This window comes from Crocodylus porosus, unplaced genomic scaffold (assembly GCF_001723895.1).
Source record: "Crocodylus porosus isolate Cpor-Errol unplaced genomic scaffold, CroPor_comp1, whole genome shotgun sequence".
Lineage (NCBI taxonomy): Eukaryota > Metazoa > Chordata > Crocodylia > Crocodylidae > Crocodylus > Crocodylus porosus.
The window spans coordinates 34,312,668-34,334,669 of NW_017728914.1; the positions used below are offsets into that span (position 1 = coordinate 34,312,668).

The window sequence follows — 22,002 nt, forward strand, 5'->3', positions numbered from 1 at the left end:
TTTTTTTTTTACTGTTAGTAATTAAAGGCACTTTTGCATTGAAACAGAATCCTTGTTTCTGAAGTGGTCTTAGAGAGAGCTCAGACTATCTTACGTTTCAGAGCCTGATCTACAAGAATTGCCATCGTGATGTCACTTGGGTAAGTTTGAGTGTTTATAATGAGTTGTCATGCAGCCACGGCCAATGGAGCAGGTTTCACAGCCCCCACACATGTGAGTATTCCCATGCATTTCAATAGCATTACACATACCAGGGATATTGGCTCAAAATGATGAAGTCCTTTAAAAATAAATTCGAAATGGTGCTGCTTATACTGAACAACAGAATTAGTCACCTCTCTGTGTACTGCTCCAGTTCAGCAGATGGAAGGGACTATCAGGGTTTTAAGTCTAGATAAAGCCTTATTAGGTTGAAAAGCATGAGCCTTTCATTAGATGGCAAAAGCTGGCCAACTCAGGCTCAGATCCTTAAAGGAGTGGAGGTGTCTGACTCATTGACATCAACAGGAGTGCACGGCTTAACTACCACTAGGGACCTCAGCCTGCATTTCTTATTCTACCAGAAATGTCCTGCCTTTGCTTCACAGATCATAGGCAGTCAGGACTGTGATGGGAGGGCTTTAGGTTCTGCCACGAGTCGGCTGATGGTACACATTGGTCTCTTGAGTAACCAACACTCAGCCCTAAGAGGGACCACAGCAGTAGGGTGGCCATCATAGAGTTCAGTCCACTTGTTCTTTGTCCTCTATTGATACAAAACTGGATGCCTTTATGTCCTCTGTTTTTCTCTTGAAGAGAAAAATAGAGGCCATAAAGGCGCTGGTTTCGTATCAATAGAGGACAGAGTAGCAGAAAACGGGCATGTCTTCTATGATGGCCGCCCTACTCGGAGAGTAAAACCAACTCCTTGCATGATGGCACAAGTACGTGGAATACAATAAATTGTATGTGCCCCAATCCACTCTCCTCCAAACAAACCACTAGGTAATACTTGTGTGCGGCCTTTGACAAGAAACGAGACGCTGACAGCATCTACACAAGATGCTAATGGTGCAGTAGACTAATTCTACTGCATATTAGCACAGCATGAAAAAAAGTACTAATGCGCAGTAGAATTAGTCTACTGTGCATTAGCGTCACTTAAGAAGTGTGCGCTGTCGCTGATGTGCAATAACACCGATTACGGCGCATTTAGTTAGGTCCTGCTATAATTGTGCCTTATTAATGCATGTGTACATGTGTCCACTATGTACTATATAGTGGAATAGTTCAGATCATAAAAAAATGCCTGACTCGTATGGGGAGCCCTCAGAAATTAAGTCTATTCGGTCAGAAAGATACCTGAATTTCAATAGAGGTTAAGAAATAGCATGTTATAAACAATGCACTGCCCTATAAACAACAGAGGACTTTATTTCCCAGGCCTGTTTATTTAGTCTTTCATAATCACTAAATGTTAAAACAACACCCCCCCCCGATGTTAAAAAATAAAAATAAAAAAGCCACCATTTAAAATTTAAAGGAGATTCCTCTAAGTGGTTTAACAAAGATAATGCTTGGTAATGCAATCTGATGGTGGGCCTCTAATTGCATTTATGTCTACAGTGCTAAAAATAAATGAACAGTCCACGATGAAGTTATCTGGAATTAGTGCACAAACACTAAATAACTTCTAATCGTGGAGGCTCTGCTGCTGTTCTGTGGGGGTTTCATTTGGGATGGTGCCAAACGCCTAGGCAAAGGCCGATACAGATGTGTACACACATATTTCTCCTGTAGAGTAATAATGTAGAAGAAATGCTCGTGTCACTGACATTTTGCCTCTCTCTGCCTGAGCGTCTTGTATTCTTGGGCAGCGAGGAAAGAAATAGCTTTGACTTCTGGTTTTTCATCTCCCGTGCTCCAAGCCGTGATAAAATTTGCCAATTAGAGGCGGATGCTTCTACTTCTCTGTTTTGGTAGTGGCGAAGAGTGCAGTGGGGAGCTGGGTTTTTTCCATTCCCGTCCTGCTGCCTTGTAACAGATTTCAGTCCTTGAGACTATGTCAGGAGTCTCTCTCATTAGGATAAAAGTAAGTGGGTGCATCTATCTGCCCAGAGCCTACGTGTCATTTCCTGCAACTTTGTTGTTCCCTTTCTGAAATCCCACTTGCTGAAAGCTGGTCACACAAACAAAAATAGCTTGTCCTGTTGCCCTTCGAAGCGCAGCACATGTGGGAGGACATGATTGCGCAGCTATCAGATGGTGGCACTGATGTCTGTTCCCTGGCAGAGAACAGCGCGAACAGCTGCCGCGAGCCGGCGATGGCCCCGCTGCTTCCCGAGGCAGCTGAAGCGTCAGGGAGGGAGGTGCCAGGGCGCTGGATGTCAGGAAAGAGTGGCTGAGCTGATGCTGTGCCTCTTTGGAGGGAGGAAGAGCCCAAGTCTTCAGTCCCCTGCTTTTCTGCCCTGGACACAGGAGGAATCCAGACTTTAAAATTCCCGAATCTCAGCCCTGCCATGGACAACATCTGTCCACAGCCCTTGAATCCAATAGTCCACCAACTGCTCTACACGCATGCACACCCCCACTTCACTATGGCCAAGGGTTTGTCTGTGACAACCACACCCAAAAACCCTTCTCCTCTGATGGGGAAGATGGTTTGAGCTTGTCCCTGGGTTAGAGTGTGAGGGCCAGCTCCCAGCAGGCAAGCTCAGGGCAGAAACCCACCAATTAGCCAGTCTCTCATAGTCTCCATAGTACATCTGGACTCAGCGCCTAAATTTATATAATGGGTTTGAAATGTAAAGTGCTATGTCAGAGGTGCTGCGTGCCCTTCACATCCCGAGTCTGCATATAGCATGTAAATACTCCATGAGCGCGGCTACACATTCATTAATGCACCGTTGTTACTGCGCATTAAATTTAGTACTTGGATAAAGTCCCTTCCAGCCCCTAACTATGAAACCAAGGACTAAATCAACGTGCAGTAATGCATGCTACTGCACAGTAGCACCAACACACAGGTTTTTAGTGACGCTTACTGCGCAGTAGCCTAATAACGCCGCACAGTAGCGTATTAGCACAGGTTTTGCCCGGCACACTACTGCGCAGCATTATTAGGCTACGTCATTAGCGTCATTAGGCTACGTAGCATCTCGAGGTTACGTTATCAGGAAGCGTCTCATGTAGAGACCGCATGTGCATGTGCATATGCATATGTGTGAGTATTTGTGTTGTGCCAGGATTCACACCCACCCATACACAGCCACTCACCCCCACCCCTACCTACACCCACTGCGTTTGCTGGAAACAGTGGCTTTGTGTTCTCTGTTTTTTTGATGTTGCATCTTTCTTCAGAGGCTGAAGGAGGAAAAGAGGAGGAATAAATCACTCCATACACTTGTCACCCAAACATTGGCAAAACCAGCAAAGGAGTTTAAATATAGCTAAACCGTTGTGTTTCCTGTGAATAAACTCTCAAATACTTGAAATAAATTGCTTGTCCCTTGTATCATTGCTCACTCCTGGAATGATTTATAAACCAATTATGGAGGGAATTTTCTTCTCTTTCATCGGTCTTATAGATTACGGGTCAATTATGTATTTTTCTTCTTCTAGCAGGCATCCTAGTTCTGCGGTGAATGCCTGCACAGGCAGGCCGGGGTGAAAAAGCTGATGATTGCCTCTCAGCTCCACGTAGCTTGTGGCACACTTTCCAAATCCTTCTGCGTCGGGACAACGCTGTCCATACATCACGCGTTCTGCATGGCGTGTCTCCTTATCCCCTGGGATACCTGCTTGAAAGCAGAATGTTTCTTTCTGTCAAATGATCTTCTGCTTTCCCTTCCTGGACTGATAGCATTGTCATTTTTGGTCTGGCTCCTCTTTCTATGGAGGGTTCATGCATGAAAGCTTTTAGGAGATCGTTAGCTTTGTGTACCATCAGTTAGGAAGGGGCTGAGTCCTGATGTAACAGAGGGGGCTGAGCTTCCTCCCCTGAGGATTTGGCTGCAGGTATCCACGTGCCAGTTATACCAAGGTAAATCCACTGACCTCAGTGGACGTCATGTGGTGTGACATGGGTGGAGCTGGGAGCTTGATTAGGCCTAGGAGGCTAAAGTGGGTGAAAGAAGGCATTTGGAAGGGAGGACATTCAAAAGGAAACAGCTTCATTAGCAGAACATGGCCTCTCCTGCAGTGCTAAGTAACTATTACTGCTGTTTAAGGGCCCTGCTCACTTGGGGTTGTCTGCATGTCACCGGATCATGGGAAAGTAGTTGGATTTTCTTGTACATTCAGGCCTGGACTCCCTGCATAGCCTTTAACTCCACCTCTTCCTTTCTTCTTGCAGATAAGAAGTGCAATGCCGTCTTCCTCAGAACTGTTTCCAGATCCCATGGCCTGCCCTGTCTGTCCCCCTTAGCTGCGTGCAGATCTACCCTATGACTGTGGAGGGGTCTGTTAAATTAGAGTTTTGCATCCTGTATGTGAAACAGGGACACCAAGGAGGGGCTGATCTCAGATTTGCTAAAGGTGGGGCCTGATTTCTTTGCACATCTCAGCAGGTGTCAATGCCTCAGCCTGGTAGCTTCTGAGCAACTCTGTCCCCTTGAGAGAGCATCCCTTTGAAACCAGCCGTGATTTGTTTGACTTCCTGATGCCCAGGCCTTCCCTGCCCTGGCATTATCTCTAAACCACTCTGAAATATTTGCAGAGAAGTGAGTAATTTTTAGCCATTCCTTTCCCCACCTTGCTTGCTTTTTTCTTGTGGCTTCCCAATGAACGTAAAACTATGTGTTCATGCAGTGAGCATCCCGATAACCAGGGGATCAGACGGTATTCATCAATTATAACTTAGTCGCTGCAACACTGTCATAGGGGCATTTGGAATGAGTTTTTCATTGAAAGGAAAATAACCGACCCCACTGGCTTCATTCGAAGTCCGTGGAAGTCAAAGCAATCGCATAAGAGACGAGCACCAAAATACAAGAGAATTTGGTCTTCAAAACTTTCCACCTCTCTAGCTCCGGAAACCTTGATTTCCATCAGGCCAGAGGCTCCCTTAGGGAGCCCTTTCTTGCTTTGCTTTGTCTTTGGATAACCTAACACTCTTCTTTAGGAGGTTGAATTAAAACCCTCGCAGCGATGGATGCCCCTGATATTACGCGTCTGAAGTTGCTTTGATAGACGTGGCTTTCCCCTGTTGAGAGCGGGGAGCTCTACTTTCTTCCAGCTGTCTGCTTTGCTCGCGTTGCCATTTTCTAGTCCTCATGAGCATTTATCGTTTGCAGCGAGTTGCTGCCGCACTGCCAACAAAATAGCCAATGACTCCATTTGGCTGTTTTTAATCAGCCCGCTGAACAACTTGAGCCAGAGATCAGGTCTGTGCTACAAAAGGTTGCCAGGATAGGTCTGTTGGCTTGGAGCATTTAAAGAAAGAAAGAAAAAAAACCCTTGCACCCTCAAGCTGAGGGAGCTGTTGCAGCAAAACCCCTGGGGTAGATGGAGCTCTGCTGCTGCGAGTGTTGTGTTGGCTTCATTTATGTCCTTTGGGCAGGGGGTGTAATTGCACTGGCAGAAAAACACCTTTTGCTGGCATATGCTTCATTTCCACTACTGACATAGCTGTGCTGGCGTGGTTATAAGAACAGAGGCTCTTCCTGTATGGACAAGCCCAGACATAAAGGCTTTTCTTTTCCTTTATTTGGTAACATATCCCTTTCCAGCCTAGGGCCCCGTCCATGTGTCATTGGACCGAAACACACAGCTTGCAGAAGAACACGATGCAATTAACCGTGGCCTCACACCCTCCTTGATTTGTCTTGCTTTCCCCACTTGTCCTTCAGCAGGGAGCGTGGTCCGGGGTAGTTATGACAGTGCAAGCTATTGAAAATGTGGGTCTGTGAGTCGGATCGTCGCAGGATGACAAGGACTGGTCCCTCTTGTTAAAAGGCAGCATTGCTTGGCTTCGCCCTTGCCCAGTTGGAAGCATTTCCATGCATCGGGACTGTGGGGAAGGGTCCCTTCTTCAGTGGTTATGGCCACTGAGAGGAGAATACAGTCCTCAGCTTGGCCCAGCAGATCTGCCAGGTGTAAAATGTAGGTGTAAAGCCAAGTGCCAGTGCAATTAGACAGCTGCCAAGCTTGTTGTGCCATGCAGCTGTGACTTTCCAAAGGAGCCCTTCAGTCTTAGCAGCCCAAGTCATACCTATTACACTTGCACAGCATTTGAATAACCCTTAATACTGCAGGGTGCAAGTCCCTTCAATTCGACAGAGGTTCTCTGGGGGGGGTTTAGTAACTGAAAATCAAACATTTCAGCTAGTTGGCTGAAAATTTTCAGTAAACTCAAATATTTGGCTGACAAATATCGATGTTTATGCTTTATACGATATATGTGTGTGTGCGCATGTGTGCGTATAATCATATGATTACACGTGCACACACGCAAATTTTCCTGTGCCAAAAGAAACAGGAAAAAAAAAAAAATCGATGAGAAATGAAATGTCTTCCTTTTGGGTTAAAAATATCACAGTGTGAAAAAAGAACCAATTTCCTAACCAACTCTGTCATTCAGTATATTGTTTCACTGCCTCAGAAGTTAAAGCGATACAGGTTTTGCTCAAATATGCCGGCAATGTTAAGTACATATAGGCAGCTGAATGCATGTGTGAAATAGGACGACTGTTTTCCCCTGAAAGATGCAGCGTTTCAAGCCTCCTTGTATTGAACCCACAGTTCAATCCAGGTCTCCTGGATAGGAGTCACTGAGTGCTCAGTGCCTTGGAAAAGTTTCCATGCATGGAAAAGGAAGAAGCTGGATGCTTTTTAAAATGACTCTATACCCTCAAGGATCATCCTGTAATAACAACTTTGTTCTAACTTCCTTACCAGCCTTGACTTTTTGTTAGAATGTCTGTGATATTAGGGTTTTTTTTAATCGTCTTAGTGCTGAAAAGCCATAGGCACATACAAGCCCAGAATAAATATTAGGTCCATGCCCTAAAGAGCTCACGGTCCAAAGCAAGAACCGGCAGATGGACAGAGACTGGCGAAGAGGGCTTCACAAAGAAACAAGATGCGCTGTTGAGCCCGAGGCAGTGGTCTTGGCACATGAGTATGTCTCAAAGCAAGGTACATATACCCATGTATCTTGAAACCCCCATGAGTTAGGAATGTAATATCCTAAATGGGGGGAAACAAGCCACAGTAAGTGCTTTGCCCATCTCACCCAGTAAGTTGGTCTCAGTTAATATGAGCGGCTGAATCCCTGGCTGTTTCCTGCTTTGACCACTACAGCTCTTTCTCCTATTACCTCACTAGATATTGTGTGCAACTAAGGATGGGCCCTATTCATTTGCAAGTCTGAGCTCCAAAGTATTTGATTATCAGATAATTAGATGAGGGACAGCTGGGAGTACTCTGCCAGTTCAGAGCCTGTCTTGTCTTGTGCTTCGTTACAGTGATCACCTAGACAAGTGCCCTCAGCGACAGTCGCACGTGGCTCAAGACACGAGAGGCAGCGGTGTGACTAGCATCTCTCCCCTCCTCCTATCAAGCAGCGATTTAAACCTCTACAACTTCAAGAGATGTACAAAAAGGTATTCGGTGCAACCTCTTTTGCAGAGCAGGGCAGCTCAGCTGGTGCCATCGTCAGCCCCAGGACTGCACTGCGGCATCAGCAGTGGGAAAGAAATGAGAATCTTGTCGAAGAAATATTGCACTTAAGTACATTGGCAGCCTTTGGGTGGTTAGAGCTGTTTCAATAAAACTCCTCTCATATAAAATTCAATCTTTCGGAAAGGGAAGCTATAATACGGTTCTTCCTAAGCAAGGAGGCATTTCTATCTCATTGTTCTGTCTGCAGAGCACCCTTCCCGCTGACCTTCTGCACGCAGAGAGATTCACAGCAGCGAGGCTGCCCAAGGCAAGGCTTTGGTAGAGGAATGGGATGCCTTTTCAGTAGCTCTCTGGGTCAGCTTGGCTTGGCTTGAAAGCTGCTGCCTCTGCCAGCTGTGGCTTACACGAAATGAGTTCTAGCGCTTTTGCTTTACCCCTGGTGCGGCAGCGTGTCCACCTCATCGCGAGCATCCCAATGAATAGCCAAGAAGCCCATTCGGGAGCGAGAGATGGCCTCCTCCCCCCTGAGCCCCATCATGTGTGGGTGGACAGTCTGATGAGGCGGCTTGACGCAGTATAAGCAACGATCACGTACTACTGAGCTGTCTTTGGCTTCCTTTGGGGAGCATCAGCCTGATAAGGCTGGTAACTGTCTGCTCACGCAAAACGGTCCCGTTGGCCATTCTCTCCTCACTATTGGCGTGCGTTTTGCTTTGGGTTTACGGTCCTCGGTCTTCCTGCCCTTCCCTCCTCCGAGCAGGCAGTTTGGCTTAGGCCAATTTCTCCTGCAGTGAGATGAATTAAATAAATAAATACAAGTAACTTTGTGATTAATATGTGTTAAAACCAAGAGTGGCATGGTAATAAAACAGCGAAGGTGTGGAGCCTTCAGGGGAATCCAGTGGTGCTTGCTGTGCGGCTGGAATAATGAGGCCTGCGTTGTGTGGTCGTGGAGTTAATGCGTTTGATGTGGGAAGAATGATTAACAAGGCGCAGCCCTCCCCACGTTGGCAAGGGGAGCAGGAGACAAATCGAGAGGACGTTTCAGAGATGCATAACCCCTGTGGGACAGAAGATAAGAGACCTTGTGTCTCAAGCATCCAAAAATGATGATATGCTATGAATACCTTACCCTTCTTTGGCACCTGCCCCTCTGAATATCGTACTGCTCCTTAGCAAGGACCTCTGCAAATCCTCTTGCAATATATCCAATATCCATATATCCTCTTGCAATATATCCAATATATGATGTTTCCTGCTGTTTCCTTAGATGCAGATTGATGCAATGGGTCAGGTGCTGGCCATTTATTTTTTTTGGATCGACAGGTGAGTCCTTAGCAGAAGCTAGCTCAAGGGCTACGGTGTTGTTTGTTTGCCAGTTAAGGTCTCGGGTTTGGTTGTCCTGATAGCTACGGATAGATGTAGCTGTAGTTAATTATAGTGAGGCCACAAAAATGTAGACAGAGCCACATGGGCAGAGACAAAAAGACTCTTATGGTCTTATTGCCAACCTGTTCATTTGGTTTTTTGTCCATCTGGTAGGTATTACCCCATAATTGTGAGCATGACATCACCAGGCTAAATGTGCATGACTGGCTGACTCCTGATGGTGCGTCCTCAGGGTGCGCGCTGCTGTTTTGGAAGAAGAAGGCATTAAAGTAGGTTTGGGCCAAAGCAGAGGTAAATTGGAGGGGGGTGGGTAGGGAAGCAAGTATTTATTGAAGGCCCTGACTGATAATGTGGTGCATGATTGATTGTCAGATGTCTCTTGAATCACCTAATACTCCTTGTGCTTCAGTTAACCCAGGGGGAAACCTTAAATAAAAACCAGCAGCAGTCACATTGAGAAACAGATGCCAAGTCTCCCAGAGAGGAGGACAAAGGGCAGCAAAGAGAAGCTGAGCTGATGGGGATCCAGTAGCATGCAGCTGGAAGATTGTCCACCTTTCTAAAATAATCAGGGTAGGTCTCTACTTGCGGGGAGAGGGAGGAGGAATCCTGCTACGGCTGCCGGGAATATATTCAGTTTATTGATGGGTGAACTGGCAGGAAGTTGAATGATCTTTAGTGCATGCCTTGAAATGATCTGCCAGCAGGGAGGGGAGAGATGGGATATACGCTTAAAGGCCGTAAATGTAGGATCTTAGAAAAGGCTGCAGATTCAGTGCTGTTTGTAGACACATGCAGCCCGTAACTTAACATCGAGCCAGGGGGGCTGGACCTCAAGGGGTCCAGATGAAAGGGATTTTGACTCATTCCCCCCACCCCCCAGATCCTTTTGCTGCTATCCAGAATTCCCCAGCACTTGCTTTCGGCTCCAATGGGAAGGAGTAAGATTTTGCAACGAAGGCAGGAGAAGGGTTGAGCCTAGTTCAAGCACCAAGAAGCAAATCTAAAGGCTCTTCAGGTGAATGAATAAGAGAGAGAACAAACTGGACTGAGCAGAGGGAAAGGAGGACTGGGCAGGTTTGGGGCCAGTGCGGGAGGTTCAAGAAACTGGGGGAGGAATTGCAGGATTATAATGAAGACCCCATGAGACTCGACTAACTGGGCTGAGTGAAGGCAGTGATCTAAAAAGCCTAGTCCTGGTTTTCCTTTCAGGGCAACCCTCCCATACAGTCATTTTTACACTCCCACATGACTAATTATTATAAAAATTCTCTGTCATTTCTTTGCAACGGTCCATGGCTTAACTAATTTAAAAATGCAAATGAATGTTAAATTGCAGTCAGATCTGAACCGTCTCTTTCTCTCCCTCTCCATTGCATCGGGGAGAAGGGGATAGAGCAGAGGTAAGTGCTGGGACCGGAATAAACACTGGCAGGATTGTAGGGGATGTCATCCGAGCTGGTCAGTGGGTACAGGGGTCAAGGGGATTCGTTTGTAGTTGAGGGTTGTCCTCTGCCCTTGCAATGAAACAGAGAGTGGTGCTTGCACAGAGGACCGGTCTTACTCAAGGTGTTTCAAAGCCCTTCACAGAGCAGCACTGGGCTGTGTGGAGGTGAATGCATCAGCAGTTATGTTTCCAGGCATGGCTCTCACAGCTTGAACAGTGCAGCAGCCACTGGTATGGAGAGAGGGGGTTTGGGACACCAGAATAACTTCCCTTTGCCTTTCAATCCAGTCCTCCTCCTTTCTAACATCTCCATTTGGAGCTTTAACTGAAAGTCGTCAGAGAAGAGGCCTCTGCTGAGATTCGCGGTCAAACAAACCTCTTCAAAGCTTTGTCCTGAGTTGCCCCTTGTACTCGGAGAACGGCCATAGACACCTGAAGGGGGCTGCAAAGAGGGTGGAGCTGGGCTGTTCTCAGTGGGGGCGGACGACAGGACAAGGAGCAATGGGCTTCACTTGCAGCAAGGGAAGCTGAGGTTGGATATTAGGAAAAAAACTTTTTCACTGGGATGGCAGTGAAGCACTGGAACAGGCTACCCAGAGAAGTGGTGCACTCTCCATCCTTGGAGGTTTTGAAGCCCTGGGTAGACAAAGCCCTGGCTGGGATGATGTAGTTGGGGCTGGTCCTGCTTGGAGCAGGAGGTTGGACTAGATGTGACCTCCCTTCAACCCTCATTTTTTAGGATTCGATGATCTGAAAGGTCCCTCCTTTGCCCCTTTTCTCTTCCTTTTTACAACTCTCCCATACCTGAGACCCTTCATTACAATAAGGCTGCCGTGTCCTAAGGCCACCGCTCGTCAGAATGACCAGCGTTGTCTCATTGCCCAGATCTGGGCCGTGAACTTCGCTTGCCCAACAGCAGCACCCTCAGCAAAGTGTCCCCTCCTGAACTGGAGGCACAGAGCCACGTGTGCGCAGTGCTATGGGCAAGCGCGTTCATGTTGTTCGGGGCCCTGCTTCGTCTGCTTCAGTTGCTCGGTGTGTTTGAAGGCACCGCTGCTGCATGCAGTATTTCTGTGGTCCATGTCTGATCATTGGCTCCTTGTAGGCTGCTGTCTCTCGTCCTAGCTGGTCAGCTCTTCAGAGCTCGGGCTGGCTGTACGGCGGGCGACGAAGTACCGGCACACCGAACCCGAAATGCTTTGTTCAAAACATCTCCAGTGGGAGGATCATCTTATGGGTCTGCTTTGGGCCAGGGGGGATCATGGAAGTGGTGGGAATCTGGGCTGAAGTTCCCAGCCCTGGTGTGCCAACCAAGCTCTTGGCCCATCCTTCTGAAAAGGACACAAAGCCAGTCTGATGGTGGATCTGCCCCAGACCTGGGACCGCTCGAGCCCCCCTGTAGTTTCTCAGGGCCATTACCATGTAACAAAGCAGCTGCAGAGTCAGGGAGCTCCTACTTTATCAGAAACATCATTTTAAAACAATAGCTTTGATCTCATTTGGACTGAAGGCAAATTTCCAAACCCCGAAATCACCTGCCGCTCTTCAGTCCTTTCTAGCTGCCGTTTTCTTCCCAGGTGTTTGTGCAGCACCTTGCACAGCAGCATGCCAGTCCCACGACTGGGGCTCTGGGGTGCTACAGTAGGACAGGACTCTACTATCTGCAACTAAGGCATCAGTCCCACTGAGAAGGCCGGTGTCCTCCCAATGCTGCATTGCAGCGCGAGCGCTGGGCCTGCACCCAAGAGCCGGGGATTTGTGCACTGCCCGGGTTGGGTCGATAACCAGAGCAGGGGGTGGGCTGGCTTGTCACGTGTGTGCTATCGGTGTCCTGCTGTGAGGATTTCTATCCAGTCCAGCTGAGATGCTCGCCCAGCGAATGGCAAGCCATTCCTGTGGAGAGCATCTGTCGGTGTCTCCCTGGCGTCAGGCCACCCGCTGCTTTTAAACAGGATCCCCCGCCTCCACCACCACCACTTTTTGCAAATTGACTCAGGGATGAAATTATCCAACTGTTTTGTTGATGCTTCCAAACAACAGACGGATTTGAAACAGGCTTGGAAAAAGACAGTTAAAAGCCAGCATTCACTAAGCTGCCTCGGCCATTGGTCCCATCCAGGCCCTCAGCGGTTTTGTGGGGTGGACGCGTGACAGTACACGGGCGTCTCCTGAGCTGCAAAGCAGGCGTGGACGGAGAGATGCACAACCCGCTCCACTCCCGGTAGCTGATCAGGATCCCGCCTGCTCCTCTCCCAGCCCTCAGGTTTCCGCCAGGGAGAAGGGCCCAGAGTCTTGGATTTCAATTAAGATTCAAGCATCACAATAATGGAGTCTGGCTAATCCTTCTACAAAGGTGCGCGTGGTTAATCAAACTGCAATGCCTCAGGCTCTGGGCCGCTTTGTTTAACATCAGCTTAGCGCCAAGCTCCCGGGGAGCATTCACCTGCTCAGCGTGCGCTGGGCTCTGCCTGTCTGTGTGTGCATCAGCTGGAAACTGTGCATTGCCTAGCGCAGGCTTCGATGAGGATTTGGAGTCCGTGGCCTTTTTTCTCAGAAAAGGCCCGTGGTTTGGGGGGCAAATGCTCTAGGTCATAAAAGACAGACACTAGTTCTTAATCACTTGTCACTTGCCCAATTAGAGCAGTCAAATTACACGAGCTAGGGTGCATTAATGAACATATAGACTCACCCTAGGTACTGTATGTTTAGCTTAGTGCTTGTTTAATAAAGTACTAAGAAAATGTGCAATAACTAGAGTTACTGCACAGTAGCACCGTTGCACAGTTATTTTGTGACGCTTACTGTGCCTTAACTTAATAACACTGTGCAGCTGGCTGTGAGCACGGCTTTTAACTGCCACGCGACTGTGCGGTGTTATTAAGGTAATGTGCTTAAAGTTTCTCATGTAGACGCACCCATAGGGGACTAAAGTATTTGTCCTTCACCTGTGTTAAAGGGATATGTCCCCCTCGAGGGGTGCAGCTCTGGGGCAGCGACTCCAGCCAGAGATGGGCAGTTTTACATGTTCGCAGTCTTCCTGGCACACAGCACCCCGGCCTTCCCTTGAATTGGGCATCCAGTGAGACTATTGTTTATTGGCTCTTCCATTTCCGGAAGAAATCCCTTATTTGGGGAACCTGCAATATTTAAAGAGAAGCAGCCCACCTGGGCAATAGGCTGGACCTTGCAATAAGTTAGAGCAGCCTTAGGCTGATTTTCTTTACGCAGCTTTCTGCGGGGCAGCTTAGCAATTAGGGATCATAGGTGTTTAAGGAAGATGAGACCTCAGTCTTTCCCCCAAAAGTCTTCAACTTGTTTGTGCAGATTGGGTAGGGGCTCTGAAGCTACTCTAACAGCTCAGCACCCCGTGGCGGCCTCCATTGAAGGAATCCTCTGAGACCAGCTCTGCCAACTTCAGGACAGATGTGCACAGCTGGAGCAGAAAGATGCTGCATTAGAACGAGGCAGGATCTGAGCCCCTTGGACACCAAGGGCAGCATCTGCAGGAGGAATAACAAAGGCCAAATCTGGCACTCAGTGACACCAGGATCAATGTGGAGAATTTCCCTTCAATTCAACAGAGGTTCTCTGGGTTTTACGCAGGAGGCAGTGGGGGGAAATGTTAGATGAAGATGAAGAAATACATTTGCTTGTCTGCTCTGTCATATCCTCTCTGCACATGGCCATGTCTGGAAGTCTCCATCCCCATCAGGTGTGTGCTTGTGTCACTGCAGTCCCCTTCATGTGTGTCTGTACATTAGTTGTGGGTATCTGTACATGTGCGAGGCATACATACGAGTGTGCATGCTTTAGCTATCTGTACGTGTGTGAGAAAAAGACATTTCTTTATATGCGTGCATGCATGTATGTGCGTGCGTGCATGTGGACGACAGTGTGCGAGTGATTTTCAGTCCGCTGAATACAGATTCTGTGAAAAAAAATTGGTTGCCTGCCACATCCTGGTAGTGGGGCTCTCCACCTCCCATTTTGAAAGAAGGAAGTAGCAATCTGATTTTTCAGATCTGCCCTGAACTTAGGGGTCCCTCATACCTGACCATCCATCCTCTGCATCACATTGGCCGTGTGTGTGTGTGTGTGAGTGTGAGTGTGAGTGAGAGAGAGAAGGGGAGCAATGTACTCCTCCGTGTGCGTGACTGATGGTTCTCTCTCTGCACACGTGTGCCTGCATGGATGAAGGGGCCCAGCAAGAACTATCCATCATTAATTCAGCTCAATCTCTAGCAATCACAAATACAACCCTCGGAGTGGGTTTGTCAGCCACGCTGGAGGACTGCAAGGGTTGGGGGTTTTTTTTCCCCCTTTTAGTTGCAAGCTGATAACGCCGTGGCGTAAATGTTTTATAATTACCTCATGAATTATTCACGGCCAACTTAATGACCCTACATTTTATGGGATGACGGGTTGCGAAGTGTGGGGAGGAGGGAAATTAAAAAAAAAAAAAAAAAAATGGAGCCGGGCCCCAGCTGCAGCCACGAGAAAGTGCTGAGGCCTCTGATTTATTTTCTGTCTGCTCTGGAGGGAGGTTGCATGCCTTTATTTATATTTGTGTGGGGATGAAATATGGAACGTGAAGAACCGAATGAATAAAAATCAGGAAAAGGAAGAGCAAGGCAGGAATCAAACACCTTATGCTGCTCTGTTAATCTGAGAGCGGCGCTTGAAATATTTCACCTCTTGCCAAGGAGCTGAGAAGTTCTATTATTGTTGATGTCACCGGCGCTTGATGAAGTACGAGGCGGTGTAAACCAATCTGAATGTCTTTCTCTGCCTTCCTTTTTTGCTTCCTGCATCTCTCCTGCTCCTCTTTCTCGGTCCTGTTTCTTGCCCCTTTCCATTCTTCCTCCCCTTTTGTCCCCCCCTTTCTTTTCAGCCTCCTTTGGTTGCCATCCCTTTCGCTTGTGCTCTCGCTTTACCCTCCTCTTCCATCGTTTTCTCCATCCCCATCCCCTCCCCTTCCATAGCTCATAGTGCTTAGGGTCAGAAGGGACGTAAACAGATCACCAGGTCCGACCCCCTGCCCTGGGCAGGAATGGGTGCCAGGGTCATATCACCCCGGCTGAATATCTGTCCAGCCTCCTCTTGAAGACCCCCAAGGTAGGAGAGAGCATCTCCCTTGGGAGCCCATATTCCATCACTTTCTTCGTCTTGGTGGGCTCCCTATGGAAGGAGGAAGGAAGGGTTTGGGTCGGGGATGAATCGATGTTGCGTTGCCTCCTCTTGAACCATGAACCAGTCCAGTCCAGGTGCCATCCAGATGTTCAGTGGGGCTGAAGTGTGCCAGGTCCTGCCTGTAGATGACCTCTGGAGGTCCCTTGCAGCCCGACTTCTCTATGGGCCACCAACGGCTGCTCTTTCATGTTTGCATAACCTGCTCTCCATAAGTCAGCCAGGCATGAATTTTTCAGCATGTTTCCAGGTGTCGTCTGTGTAGCTGTGAGCGTTTGGAAGCCCTCCTGGTTTTGCCGATAGTTTGGAAGTGCCGGCACGCGCTGCAAGGCCCTTTGGAGGGTATCTTGGGGGACCTGGGAATTCTGGGGTATTTGCAAAGGGATGACAGAGCATGCAGGATGGATTATTTATTTGAGACTGCTGGAGTCATTTTTACCTGTCCATCTGAGGCTTTTATTTAAATTCATGCCATACACTGCAAGCGCCAGCGAGAGCCAAAAGATTGCACTGACGACTCTCCCCACCTCACCGCCCCCATCCCTTTATTTATTAAACTGCTCTGGATACACCTTCACTTTGGGCTTTTTCCTTTTTTTTTTTTTTTTTTTAAACTGCTCTGGATACACCTTCACTTTGGGCTTTTTCCTTTTTTTTTTTTTTTTTTGCTCTCTGCTTATTGCTTTGCCAGCCTTGAAATGGGAACTGCGGGCAGCTTGATGAATGGATTGAAAGGCTGTCTAGTTTTACTGAAGTCTCTGTGAGGAATCCTGCCTCAGCTGGGGGGAAGAGAAATCCATTTTGTAATTCCAGACCAGTCAAGCCCGTGTTCTTCAGTGTCTCCCAGGGATTTGTTTTAGTCCCTTTCCACTCCAGCAGCAGTTCACCACCGGCAGTAAGAAAACTCAGCTGCCAGAAGCAAAGGCAAACAGGTAGAGCTGTAGCTGAAATGCAGCTAGATTTACTCTTCCTTCTCCACTCGAGGATCCCACCTACATGTGCACTTTGATGCACACTAACCTATTTTAATGTGCATTAAACGGTCCCTTAAAAAAAACATTATTTTTAGTTAATGCGCATTAAAATAAGCTAATGCACTTAAAAACCATGCTCTTTAGTTAATGCACATCAAGAAGTGCACTTTCCTAGTTCCTCACAATGGAGGTACAAGATTTAATACACACTAACTAAAGTGCATTAATGCATGTGTAGACGCGCCCCAAGATAGGAGAGACCAGCCGTGCAAACCCTCAAGCAAGGACCTCCTAAAATTGTGAGCTTGTCTTTAAAACCATGAGATTTCCATCACGGAAATAATGACAATGCAAATACTAGGATAGGTATGGGGTCTTTTTTTTATTCGTATGCTGGTGCTGGAGGCTCTAGATGGCATGCGAGTCATGATTTTTCTCTCAACCTGGAAGGCTGAGATTCTCACACTGTCGCACGCTGCCAGGAGCTGAGCCTTTCAGAAACACATGCACACTCGTGAGAGCTGGCAAGGCTGGGAGACAATGAGCTGATATTATTACTCATTAGACACCATTCAGTCCTGCCCAGACCTTAGCTAGTCTAGACATTGCAATGTAGCCAGCTGCTTAATAGAGCACATTATCTCTGCCGGGCGGCGCTGTTTGGGTTCAAGAGGGTGAGATGAACAGACTGGTAGCAGCTATCCCAGATCCACAGTGCTTTTTTTCTAGGCTCTTCTTTAACTCTCTCTCTCCTCCAAGTGCCTCTCCAAACATCTAGAGCCAAATTCATCCCTGGCTCCAATTTGCTGACTTCAGTTGACTTACACCAAGTCAAGCATTGTCCCACCGTAGCCAGGGATCCTGCCTCCATCTACCGGCAGCCTCTGATTTTGCAGTGTATAAAAGGAGCCAGTTCACTCCACTCACTGAAGGTCTGAAAAGCAAAGTGGAAAATAACCAGTAAGGAACTGGGGCTTTCCCATTCACGGCAGAGCCCCTCGCCATCCGGAGAAGGCCTAGACATGCAACTTCCCCTTGCTACTGCTCCAGTGCCAAGCGACTGGCAAGAGTCTCACTGTGACACCCAGGGGGATTAAAAATAAAAACACTTCTGATTTTCTGTGATAGCGAACGTACCCTTAAAGTGCCTGCGAACAGGAGGAAAGCAGCAGCCCTCCCTGCCTTCCCTACGAGCTTCCATGTGCAACAGCTTTCCCCTCCCCAGAGCTCAGCATAAAGGGATGGGGGACTGAATAACCCTAAACTGAGCTCCAGGGCTTCTGCCGTGTCTCAGTTATGAGAGGGGATGCACACATTGCCAGTGGATGTTATAGCAAGTGCTGAAGGGTTAAGTGGACAGGGAAGTATTGGGTAGGATGGAGATGTGAACAGGGGCTTAGAAAGTGCTTTGCTGCTTTAGAGGAGGAAAAGTGGGAGATTGGCTTTTACTTGTGAGGCTCTTGTGGCATGCAGGACCATGGAGCGGGGATGATTTGTGGGGATGAGGCACCTGAGACCAAAAGGATGCATCATCCCTTGTGATTGTCCTCCTGTTTGGAATCTGTAATTGCAACATCATTAGCACCAGCGGAAAACATATTGCACGCAGTGAAGGGAGAATCGATACCTTCAACATGGTGCAGCTGAACTAATGGAGAAGACAAGTGCTGGCATTTTCACAGCCAAGCGATGATGCTCCTCAGAGATTGCACTTACTAAAGACTAAGTTGGGATGCTCTGCATAGCTCAGATGGCGCTTTGGCCTGGGGCTGCAGTTGGGGGGTCTATGGACTTGGCACAAACTTGGCTCCACTTCAGGATGGGGTGTAGGGGCTATGACTGGAGTGAGGCACGAGGCCTCAGAGTTATCTCTGTCCTAGAGCCGCAAACAAAGCCAACAGCAGGCAGAAACAGAAAGGTTGGGTCTCAGACTGTGACGCATGGATCGGGACCCAAGGGGGAACCAAACATCAGAGCCTTGGTCTGTATTTACTGCGGGGTCTCTGCAGATACAAGACATAGGCACTTTCTAACCTAGGTCTCCAAGTCAAGGAGGACATGACCTTGAAGAACATGCTAATCTCCCAAGGCAAATCAGAGCTTGGAGAATCATGCCAGACAAGAGGCCTTGGGAGAATTAAATTCAGGAGGTCAACTTGAACATCCTGGAGGTATATCAGACCTCATACTGGTTAATAAAATGTCAGCAGGCAGTCCAGGAGGGCATTGGCCTAAACCCACTAATCTGCTTTTCTATTGTGCTCAACTCCATTGCAGTGTAAAATAACACTGGTCAGAGGCTCTGGGCTTTAGATGGAAGTGCCTGCTTTTGCTTGGGTGCCAGCCTGGTCCTGGTATGGTGAATCGGGTCTCTCCCTGCCTGCAGGTCTCAGCTAACCAAGGTACTTACGCACGCACCTAATCCTAGCATATGACTGAGAGATCTGGTTGGAACAGTTTTTGAGGAAATAAGCTGCTCAGTTGGAAGGCTTTGCAGAGATGTATCCATTTGCACAGCACTTTTGTGGAGAAGTTTTTTTCTTTGAGGGGCTTGGGAGTCTGGAAGGAGACGTGTAGGCCCCGGCCTGGATTTACAGCCTAACTGTGAGCTGGGATGACTCTGGAGGAGACCGAGCATGCCTTCTGTCTCTCTCTTGGGCAGGTCAGCTATGGGGTGCAACTTAGCACACCTGTGTTTGCCAAAAAGGTTGGGGGGGGGGGTTGGTTGTTTCACGAGGGAATGCATCTGCTGCAGTGTACGTGCATCAGTTTTAATGAAGTCACGTTCTTGTAAACCCAAGCCCAATTGTCCAGCACAATGGTGCTGCCTCGTGGGTATCTCACACCTCATAGGGAGATGGAGAACCTCACTGTATTTCCCAGATAAGCAACGTACATAACCCTCCCACCCCCAAGCGGGGCTCACCCTCCAGCAACAGATTGCCAAAATGGGGGTAAAATAGGAAATATTGGAGTAAAAGGTGATCTCCAACATATGAAGCAATGATCCAGTATGGGACCTTCTCTGCTGCTGTACCTCATCCCTAAGAGGGGCTTTGGGTTGGTAAAAGGACCAGCTGCCTAAACCGCAGGGCAGGTAGACCCCGTTGTGGCTTTTCGTGGCACAAGAGTGACCTCCAGTGGTGAACGGCTTGCATCGGTGTGTAAATGCCATGGGGATCAGGTGTCCGTGCGCTCACGGAGGCCCAGAGGTCTGGATCAGAGCAGGTAGCTGCTGCAGCCTTGTTTATTCCCCATGAACCTGAAGAGGGATGGAAGAGCTACTGCAGCCATATTGCAAGTGCATAAAGAGGCCTGGAGGAGAGAGGGACCAGCCACATAAGGGGTTTTGGCCAACAGCCCCACATCTCCGGGCGTAACAGGGGAAGAAGGAAATCTATAGAGGAGCAAGACTTGCTGGGGGAGGAGTGGAGGAAGGAAAAAGAAGGATCAGAATGACAATAGGGAAAGGAAAGATGCTGTTTGGCCGAACGTGCGGGGAAACGAAGCATGTGTCTACTTTGCAGTCACAGGTGTAGACACACCTGAGCTAGCTTTCAGCTTGGGGGCTGCTAGTTGGGTTTTATCAGCTGCTGGGTGCTACATAGAGCCCCTCTGGAAGCTCATGGTGCTGTGGGCGCCAGGCTAGCTCTGGATTGCAGTGTATGCGCACCCCAATTCAACCTCTAAGCCTGCAACAGAGGAGGGAAGATGAAGGAGCTGGGAGACCAACATAGGACATTATCTTCAAGGGATGGACAGTCTAGTCTGCTGATTGCTTGGACTGCCCACGTGGCATTGAGCAATAAAAGTGAAGGTATTAGTTGCCCACACATAGTGTGGGGTACTGGGCTGCCTTGGACTTTCCAGACTTGTGCTGATCCAGGTTCAGCACCAGTTTATACTGGGGCAAGTTAACCTAGATCTATAAATACTGGACTTTGCATCTATTTCATCATGCAAAAAAAAAAAGGAGAACTGTGTTGCTCTTTTCTTTTTGAAGTTGGTGAGCTTGAAGGGTGATTTTTAGAAAGAGATGTAGACAAATTGGAGTCCAGTGGAGGGCAATGAAAATGGTTTGGGGTCTGGGGGACCTGACTTGTGAGGAGAGGCTGAGGGAAATGGGCTGATTGAGTCTGCAGAAGAGAAGACCGAGGGGGATTGAATAGCAGCCTTCACCTCCTTGCAGGGGGGCTACAAAGAGGACAGAGCTGGACTGGTCTCAGTGGGGGCAGACGACAGGACAAGGAGCAATGGGCTCAAGCTGCAGCAAGGGAGGTTGAGGTTGGATATTAGGAAAAACACTTGCTAAGAGGGTAGTAAAGCACTGGAACAGGTTACCCAGAGAGGTGGTGGGATTCATAGACTCATAGATGTTAGGGCTGGAAGGGACTTCAGAAGATCATCAAGGGGCAGGAAGTCAGCAGGGATCATAGGGATCTCCAACCAAGCAGGGATCTCCAACCTTGGAGGTTTTTAAGACCTGGCTAGACAAAGCCTTGGCTGGGATGATGTAGTTGGGGCTGGTCCTGCTTGGAGCAGGGGGTTGCACTAGGTGTGACCTCCGGAGCTCCCTTCCCACCCTCATTTTCTATGATGCTATGTTTCTATGAATATAGCAGAGCACAGTGGTTCTGACCTGAACTTTGGCACGCCGTGAAACGGGTGGCGTTCCTGTCACGGGGTGCACGGCCTCCCAGCAGCTCAGATGAAGAGAGGGAGCCACGAGTGACTGGGAGATGCCTAAACATGGAGCAGAGGCAGAGAAAGTTGAATGGGCTTTCAGCAAGCCTAGTTAGCAGAGGCCAAGACCCTCATTTGCCATTGACTGGAAGAATGTTTTACAAGTGCCCCTTCTGGTTTTGAGAGATATGAAATCCGTCTTTAATTACGTTAATTTGGAGTGGAACATGGGCAAAGATAATGAGTTGGAAATAACAAAAGGAAAAGGAGGAAAGGGGGTTGCTAAGAAACAGATCCATTTGCTGCATCCAGAAAAAAATCAAAGAAACCATTTTTACGAGCTGCACGGCTGAGCGGCAAGGGCATGCGTTAGAAGTCGCGCAGAGACGGGAGCGGCTGCCGTAGAGGCAGAACGAAGATTAATGACAGCGATAAGGGTGAGCGTGTCAGGGGGTGACATGACTTTGGGAAAAGTGGGAAAATATGTAGGACAAAGGAGGAGCATGAAAGCTCTCGTTGGGGTGCCGCATGGTCTCTTGGCCTCAGAGCTGGCATCTCTGACTTGTTTGCTTGCCTCAGTTTCCTCGTGAGAAACATGAGGATAGGTATTACCCAGCTGCCCTTGAAAATGCGGCGAGGTCTGAAGGTGAGAGTTGGGTATGATCGTTGTCTTTCTAATAAAGACAAATATTTCCTTTTAGGTCCACGAGACAGGCTCCA

At 48.3% G+C, this 22,002-nt stretch overlaps 1 long non-coding RNA gene across 1 annotated transcript; it reads right to left on the reverse strand.

The window, feature by feature from the left end:
* Positions 1–3,000: 3,000 nt before the first annotated feature.
* LOC109310299 lies at positions 3,001–13,870 on the reverse strand. The gene is made up of 4 exons (XR_002101188.1): positions 13,860–13,870; positions 8,687–8,693; positions 8,153–8,155; positions 3,001–3,103 (listed from the first exon to the last, which is right to left on the reverse strand). It is a non-coding gene; the product is annotated as an uncharacterized LOC109310299 (long non-coding RNA).
* Positions 13,871–22,002: the final 8,132 nt, after the last annotated feature.